This window comes from Notechis scutatus, chromosome 6, assembly GCF_049901735.1.
Source record: "Notechis scutatus isolate UNSWTSFEM ecotype Mainland chromosome 6, rNotScu1.2, whole genome shotgun sequence".
Classification (NCBI taxonomy): domain Eukaryota; kingdom Metazoa; phylum Chordata; class Lepidosauria; order Squamata; family Elapidae; genus Notechis; species Notechis scutatus.
The window spans coordinates 10,044,096-10,052,843 of record NC_142014.1 but is presented as its reverse complement, the minus strand read 5'-3'; the positions used below and the strand labels follow the sequence as shown (position 1 = coordinate 10,052,843).

The window sequence follows — 8,748 nt, the reverse complement described above, 5'->3', positions numbered from 1 at the left end:
TCAAAACATGAGTGTTCTATCTTTGGTTTATAAAGAAAAATATCCATTTCTGTTAAATGCCTTTCTGAGATGTTGCTTTCCTTAACCTCAGTGTGCACCAGACATCTACAAGAATTATTTTTTAAAAAAATCTAACATGAAGCACTTTTTCAGTTTATGCACATTTTGAAAACTGTTCACTAAACAATCATCTCATGCATATCAAATATAAAAGTTAATTAATGGCTACGAGGCAATATCAAAATATGGTGTGAATATGGCAACTTATCAGCTAATAAAATATTTCCAGAAAGCCAGTTCTAATTTTGAGCAGGTTTAGGATGAACACATTTGCATCCTAAACCCAATTCATGCAACTCATTTTCAAACATGATTTCCAAGCATTTGTTTTATTAATTTTGTTAATTTCTTTAGAATTACAAAATTGCAATTAAAATAATGGTTTTAATGAGATAACAATTGCTTACTTAAATCAATGTAGCATCTTTAGCAAGAAATTCAAGCTCAGTGATCATCCTTATAGTGCTTTAAAGAGCCTCAGTGGTGCAGTGGTTAGATTGTTGTAACTACAGTCCACTTCTGGAGACTACCGGCTGACTGAAATTTGGCAGTTCAAATCCCACAAGGCTCAAGGTTGACTCAGCCTTCCATCCTTCTGAGGTGGGTAAAATGAGGACCCAGATTGTTGGGGGCAATATGCTGACTCTATAAAAACCACTTGAAGAGGGCTGTAAAGAACTATAAAGTGGTATATAAGTCTAAGTGCTATTGCTATAGCTGCATTCCAATTGTGAAGGCAGAATATGTCATTCACTATTGTGAAAAAACAACAAAAACAAACTTTAATGCTCAGCAAGATTGAAACAGACTGATAGTCTGTTCAATCAGACATTTGTCTCTCAGCAAATATTGGTACTCAACAAAACTGAGACAATCCTGCTGCCTATCCTGTCACAGAAATGAAAAAGATACACTGGCAAAATTGACACTGATATCCACTTAATTATTTAACAAGGAAAGTTGTGATAGAATTGGGGAATACCAAACATCTAAAAAAAAAAAACCCTCTCAGTTAGTGATTCAATGACATTTGACACTGTTTATCATTAGAAACACCTTACAAAATTCCAGTTCCGAGGTCAAACATTGAGAAAAATGTTGTTAACTGTGACATATCAAATCCTTTTTTTCATCACCTCCTGTCATTTATAAGATATATAAAGTGCAGATAATGAATCTGTTTTCAAACTATCTAGTTTTAATAAAATATAAATTGTTCTCATAAAATTAACCGCAATCAATAGGTACTGCTCTCATAAGCTAATTAAACACAATATATTTTAAAAATTAAACTTGCACTTATTTCTGTTTCTGGGTCCATTCTTAAGAATGAGTGGCCTTTTGAAGACTAAGAAATGACAATTGAGCAATGCACATAATGAGAACTTTAAATGGCACTGCTGTTCATTCAGAGACTACCAAAATAATGAGATAATTCCCTCAAATATTGATTATAGTCACAGACCAGCATAAGAAAGATGGGGTACAATCAATTTAAAAGCATAAGAAGTACAACAGAGTCTAAACTAATAATAACTTTTTAAAATGCTAAAAGATATAAAACAAAAAGTGTATATAAAAACAAAAATCTTAAAATAATCTAAGAGGAAGAGTAAACATTAGATGGTTGTAGGATAGCATAAAAATCAGTATGTGGCAGATTATCAAATTACAGAGCACCCTAGAATGAACGAGATGCTTCTTTACTCTTAAGTTATGGCATAGGTCATAGATTTTAAGCACTGCTAGTTGTTTGAGGAACCATGATGGCAACAGACTAGCAGCTCCTGAAATAAGCTTCCAATTTCTTCTTGCATGTGTCATTTCCTTAGGAAAGAAAGACCCCCTGACTCCATTCAAGTGAAGTCATAAGTTCTTTCACTAAAAGTTGGTGCTTGCAATAAAGTCAGGCTAGAACTAAGATTTCTGCATGAAAGGTTACAATTTCCCCCCTCATACCAGCCTTCTGGCACCTTGACCAGTTCATCTTCAGCTAATGGAAAGCCACATAGGTGTTTTGAGAATTGCTGAGATGTTTGGGAGGCAATCTACATTCTATTTTCAGGCCTTGAATACTTGCACAAACTGGTTCTGAGGTTCCCTGGTCTTCATCAAGCTGTCATTCCCTTCCCTTATTCCCATCATATCCCCATACATCTTTATTGCCCATTTGTCCTATGTGCCCCATTCCCCCCAAGTTTTTGATGGTAGGATCCCAAGGCGCCAAGTTGAAGATGGCAGAACTGACAGGATGTCTTTATATGTACAATATTAGTATTGTCCCAGAAATCTCAGGTTCAGTTTACCTGGCATGCAAGCCCAATGAACCATAGCAGAGCTTAGATGAGGCTTAAATGTTGAATTGACACACCACCGCCAGGAATTAATCAAAGAACATTCACCTACCTTTCAGTTATTCACTATATTTCACCAGTGTGTACTCTTAGGTCTGTAGGCTGGCAGTTCAGGATCAGTTCAGCACAACCAAGTGAGGCCTTCACTTGGTAACCCAATGTTGGGCACCAGAATTGTTGTTCTAGAAATCTTGGGTTACCTGGTGTGAAATCCCAATGAATTGCACCAGATAAATGGAAAGGAAGAAAGAAATTTCATTTGCAAATGAAAGGGTTATCCAGAAACAAGTTTCAAATGGGCACACCTCAGCTTGGAGTGGATTCTCTTTTATACAATTTTGAAAAGCACACATTGCCATGAGCCAGTCATGGAAACACACAACATTGTAAACTAATCAATAAGAGCAATATAATGCATACATCTTTAGTGCAATAGTTCAACTAAAGGTTATATAGTAGATCAAGAACTCTGTCTTATTAAACACATTCCTCATCAGTAGAAACACTCCTGAGCAACTTGGTAGCAAGGTTTCATCTATCACCCTAGGTGCCAGGCACTTTTGAGCAGGAAGCGAGATGGTTTAACTCAAAGTATCATAAACTCTGCCTAACAAAGCAGTTCTATTCCATGCAAATTGATGCCAGGCCCCATAACTATTCCTTCGTTATTTCTATGTGCTAAATAACAAGCAATACCTTAATACATGTCTAACGAAGTTTCTTAACAGATAAATACAATTGGACTAAGATTTAACAAGTGGCTAAATGAATTTGGACTGATTAGGCTGTCATAACACTAGTGCAAATTCTGAAAACAAAAACCTAGATCAGTATATCTCAACTTTGGGAACTTTAAAATGTATAGATTTCAATTCCCAGAATTCTCCAGCCAGAATAGGTGAATTCTGGGAGTTGAAGTCCAAATTGTTATTGTTCCCAAGGCTTTTAGATACTGAGTCAGAAGCTAGAGTAGGTGAAGCATAAGATGGTATAGATGGAGCAGCAGATGCAGACCAGTTTCTGTCCATGTACCTAAGCTGCAAAAGCTGTCTGTTCTGATTAACAAGCAACAAATTGTTTTTGTTTGGGAGTGTGCATAAGCGCACCAACGTGCCTACCGTCCTTGTCTTATTGTTTCTTTCATTTTTCTTATATGTATCCATTTCATGTATTCATAACTATGTTTATCCTTATACTTATTATCTTGTAAGCGATTGACAAATCAAATAAATAAAAATAAAATAAATAAATTTGTTTGGGGAGTCCCAGACCACGTTAAAAACATCTTAAGCTGAACAATCATAGCTCAGATTCCCAGGGATGAAGTAAATGGTCTTATGAGTCAGGAAAAAGGACAAAGTCATAGTCTGATTATGTAGTTCTCCACATGTAATTGTTTGTATAGCTTCCTAGCAATTCTTGGTATAATCACTTTAATATCAATAATAACTCATGATGCTGCCATGAACACTGGGGCAGAGGAATACGTGCAGTCTGTTGCTGCTCAATAGAAACTTGACATGGTGTCTGTATGTGTGGTTTTGTGATTTTCATAGGCTATGCAATAAGTGGCAAATTGAACCTGCATCCAACGCTTGCTGTTTAATTTTAAAAAATGCATGTAGATCATTGACCTATGCATTTAATGTGTACACACTTCTTACTTTTAGTGCAGATCTAATATTTAGTAAACAGTTGAAGTCATTTGAGATTGCAATCTCTCCAATAGCTTAAATCACCACTGAGTAGTAAGTAGACAAACTTTAGTATTTTTTGTCAATTAATGAAATCATATTGTAAATTGAGTTTCTTTCTCCGTATCTTACGCCACAGACTGTTTGTCTACGAAAGTCTGGAGAAGCTGATCAGGTTAAAATAACCCATTCATTTATATTTCATTTATAGCTACATAAGGACAAAAATAGAGTATGAAATTGCTCTCAGTTGCATTCCACAGTGAGGAAAATGCAACCAAAAACTTAAAAGATTGTAGGCAGAATGCCTATCTTTTAAAACGCCTTGAGGACAATTCTTGACAGTTTAAACATAGTGAACCCCCCAACTAATTAAACTTTCAAACTATTTTCTCAACAAATGCAATATCCACTCAAAAGAGTTGCTCATTTTTTTTGAAGCTGAACTGTCTGTCGTTATCCACAATATGAGAACATAAGCATGCTATGATCCAACAAATAAAGGACTTATTTTGTTCAGGCTTTGTTCTCTCAAAAGGCCAAGACCCAATAAAATTGGAATCATTCTAGAAATTACATGTACTTCAATTAACCTGCAGGGGGAAAAGTGAAAAAATATGCAAAAAGCATTTAAAAACCCAAAATGCCTGCCTCTGATGAGATCTCCCTTGTTTAAATGTGGATTTTAGATTATATTAACTCCTGGCAATTAATTATTTTCTTAACTTAAGCATTTGATAAAGCAGTAACTACAGAATGGAATTGAATTCTACAGTTCATTGACCATAATTGCAGGGTGTATAATCATATATATGATTACTAATCTGAATGGAAGGTGAGACTAATAGGTTTTCTATTTAGAAAACTTAATCATGAATGTTTAGCCTCTGCAAATCTGTCTTATAACATATCAATATTTCTATTAAGCAGTAAATTTCAAATATGCTAACTCTGTAAAAGTGTTGATTACTTAGTTTTGCCAAAAGTATTTACTGTGCATCTATAAAACAGAAATTAAATTCTTGTTAAAGGCCCCAGTCTGTATAAAGAGAATTACTGCATTTAAAGAGAAATTTTTCTTTTAAATTAGAATCCTGTTCCATCCCCAAATACCATAAAAATTCTAAGTAAAATTTTTGTATTATTATCTTCAGGAATTTAAAACAGCTGAAATCAAATAGAGAGTAGAGTGATGACACAAATTTAATATGGTCAAATAATTCATAAAAACTGATGTTTAATTAAAATATATATATATAAAGGTCACTACAATCATTGATCAGAATTCTATTAAAAGAACCTAATAAAAGAACCCAATAAGTTAAACATACATAATAAAATAAACAAAATAGTTGTATCATTGATGCAATTAAATCTCAGAGATTTTTGATGGATTGATTGATTATGTGCTATCAAGTTGGTGTTGAGCTTTGGCTCCCACGTGGTGATCTGTCCCTAAGCAAATACTAAAACTGAATTCATCCACCTTGCTTGGTTTTCTTCTTCTCTTTCTGTAATGCAGGAATGTCAAACTGGTTTTCTTCGAGGGCCAGATCAGCATTGTAGTTCTTCTTCATGTGCCAGCGGGGTGGTGATGGTAGGGGAACGGAACAGACATCTCCTGCAGCACCCTGATAGGCCAAACAGGGTGCGAGGGGGTCACACGTGGCCTTGTCACCCCAATTTTCAGCCTGGACAGCCTCCTGTAATTCCCTGCCAGCCAAAAGAGGGCATGGGGCCGTGCCCCTCCCATGCCACCCCTTTTGGCTGGCAAAGTGCTGCAGGAGGCTATCCAGGCATGCCCCATTTTGGCTGTCAGAGGCACCATGGTGTTATGAACTAAGTAAATGCATTTAATAAAGCTTGACAACCTTACTAGAAAAGCAGGCTCGTAATCCTGCATTTCTGATTGGCCCATAAATAGCGAATCATGATTGGTCTCTTCTGGGCAATCCGATTGGCTAATAGCGGGTCGTCTCCCATTGGGCACAGTTTAAACGCTCCAACGCAATTCATTGGTTAATGGGACAGCAGCCAGCTCTATAAAAGAGCTGCTGCTGTCCAAGGCTTTTGCTCCATTCCTGATAGTTAATAAAGAGTTGAAGTTCACCGTTCACTGCCTCGTCTCCGTTCCTTGCGCCCATGCTCAGAATATAACACATGGGATAGTCCTTTGCTATTTCTAGGCCAGATTTAAGCACCCTGCAGGCCAGATCCAGCTTGTGGGCCTTCAACATTGAGGTCAGCCCTCTCAAACAAGACAGTAAACACGACCAGATGGGCTAATTTACTTTATTATAAGGCTAAATTAACAGAATCTTGTAAGTCTGAATGTACAAACTTCCTGCCGCCATTTTTAACTCTTAATCCATTAAGGTGGACTAAATTTATTTCTTTAACCCTCCTGCCTCTCTTGTCTGATTGGTTTCCTGGGGAGCCTTTTTTGCACTCATTCCCCAAGGTCATGCACACATTCCATTACACTGTGAATTGCAGGCAGCCGATAGTCAACAGAAGTGGCCTGCAGTACAGCACTCTAACCACCGAGGCATTTATGGGGTCTTTGTAAGGATTTATAAAGTGGTACTAATGCTTCATGTGATTTTGATTCTATGCCTCTATTTATACAACAAGGATGGTTGTATAAACATATAACCAAAACATCTTTTTGGTGGGCTTCTGCCATACACTGCTGGCTAATGTTTATGTGATTGTCCACTAGAACTCGTCCCTCTTAGAATTACTGTTTTAAAGCCAAGTTTCACCTAATCTGTATTTGTACTTTTGATTTTTCCTGCTTAGATGTAAAACCTTGCTTTTCTCCACATTAAATTTCATGTTGTTGGATAGGGCCTATTGCTCAAGTCTGTCAAGATATTTTTTGACCCTGAGTTTGTCTTCTGGGGTGTTGGCTATTCCTGTCAGCTTAGTGCCATTTGCAAATTTGATGAGTACCCCTTCTATTCCTTCATCTAAACATTTATGAAGGTATTTAAGAGAATTGAGCCTAAAATAGAATCTTGTGGTATCCACTGCTTATTTCCCACCATATATGTACCATTAAGGGTTATTTACTGAGTATGGTTTGTAAGCCAGTTACAAATCCATCTTGTGGTGATGCTATCTATCCCACATTTTTCTAGTTTAGCAAGAAGTAGGTTGTGGTCTACTTTGTCAAGTGCTTTGCTGAAGTCTAAGTATGTCCACAGCATTTCCTTGGTCTACTAATTTAGTCATTTTGTCAAAGAATGAAATAAGATTGGCATGAGCTGTTGAATTCGAATCAGTTTAAATTTCTAGAGCTAGCTGAATTTCTTCATTATTATTAAAGGAATTTGCTGACAGTTTGGCCAAATATTTAGGTAATTTAGAGCAAGGGTCTAGAAAAATTTCCTGCATTCCAAAAGAGGAAAAACAAAGAATGAAGGGTTTAGTGACAATCAGTCTAATATCCTTAGAAAATAATTGTCGATCTATAGGAATCTTTAGACTGAACTATGAGTTAAAAGGGCCATAGGACATATCAGCCCCTCCTATGTAAAGTAGACAGGAAACATTAGATTAACTAATTCTACTTTACTGTAAGGCTATATTAAAAGAATCTTTCAAGTCTGAACATACAAACCTCCTGCCACTATTTTTAATTGCTTGATCCATTGGAGTGGATCTTTCCTATGTTTCTTTCTCTGACCTTTAAGCCACTTGGGAACTCTGATCTCTCTGCAGCACCTCTTCTTCTCATTCCCCAAAATCATCCACACATTCTATCTTTCTCATTATTAGTGTGTTCTCTTTGTACAATGTGTATAAAATAGGATAATTTGAGCCTGATCATTCATGTATTCAATGAGAACTGCGGTTGATTTATTTGATAATCCACTGGTTTGTTTTGCTGGCTGTTCATGATGTTCTCCAAAGTCTTCTTCAACACCAAACTTCAAAAGCTTGTCCAGTTGCTTCCAAGTCAATTTAGGCTTCATTATAATGTCATATGGAATACAATTGGTTACACTATTCTGCCATCTCAATATCTTTTCCATGGCCTTGATGGCTGTTCTACAGAAGTTAGCCCACATCATATTATTTGATTTCTTCCTCTTTTACTATTGATATTTGATCCTAAAAGGGAGAATCTGGTTACCATTTCAATAGCTTTATTGTCAATTCCAAGATTGGTTATTGTTTTTATTAGTTTGTCATTTTATTACTAAGCTAGCAGATCCTTTACATTTTGGGGTACCAGATTAAAACTACTCATCTTTTTTTCCAATGCAGCTTCCCCAGAGAATTTTATAGATTGTAAAACAGTTTAACCACATAAAAAAGCTGAGTCATATTGATCAGCTAGCAGCAGTTATACATAGAAGATATCTGAATGACCTGAAAATTATAGAATTACAAAATGTAGCCCTTGATTCTTATAAAACGTATGTTGCAGTATAACAGGAGACATATTTTGAATTGTCCCTTTGCCAGAAGAGCATAATCAAGTTTTCTTTTCTAAATCTCTCCTGGTAGTAATGCATTAGAATTATATTAATATGTGTTAGGACTAATGATTTTTTGAAGTTGGAGATGGTTATTTGACTTAAATATCTCATTGGTACTGTACATAAAAAGGGACTGGCTATCCAGAAATA

General features: G+C 36.0%; 1 long non-coding RNA gene across 1 annotated transcript in view; it reads left to right on the top strand.

Annotated features, from left to right (window-relative positions):
* The first annotated feature begins 4,121 nt into the window (after positions 1-4,121).
* Positions 4,122-8,748, top strand: part of LOC148130117 (uncharacterized) — a 166,879-nt gene continuing 162,252 nt past the window's right edge. Inside the window, exon 1 of the long non-coding RNA XR_015750202.1 lies at positions 4,122-4,166. This is a non-coding gene — a long non-coding RNA (uncharacterized LOC148130117). The remainder of the gene's footprint in view (positions 4,167-8,748) is intronic.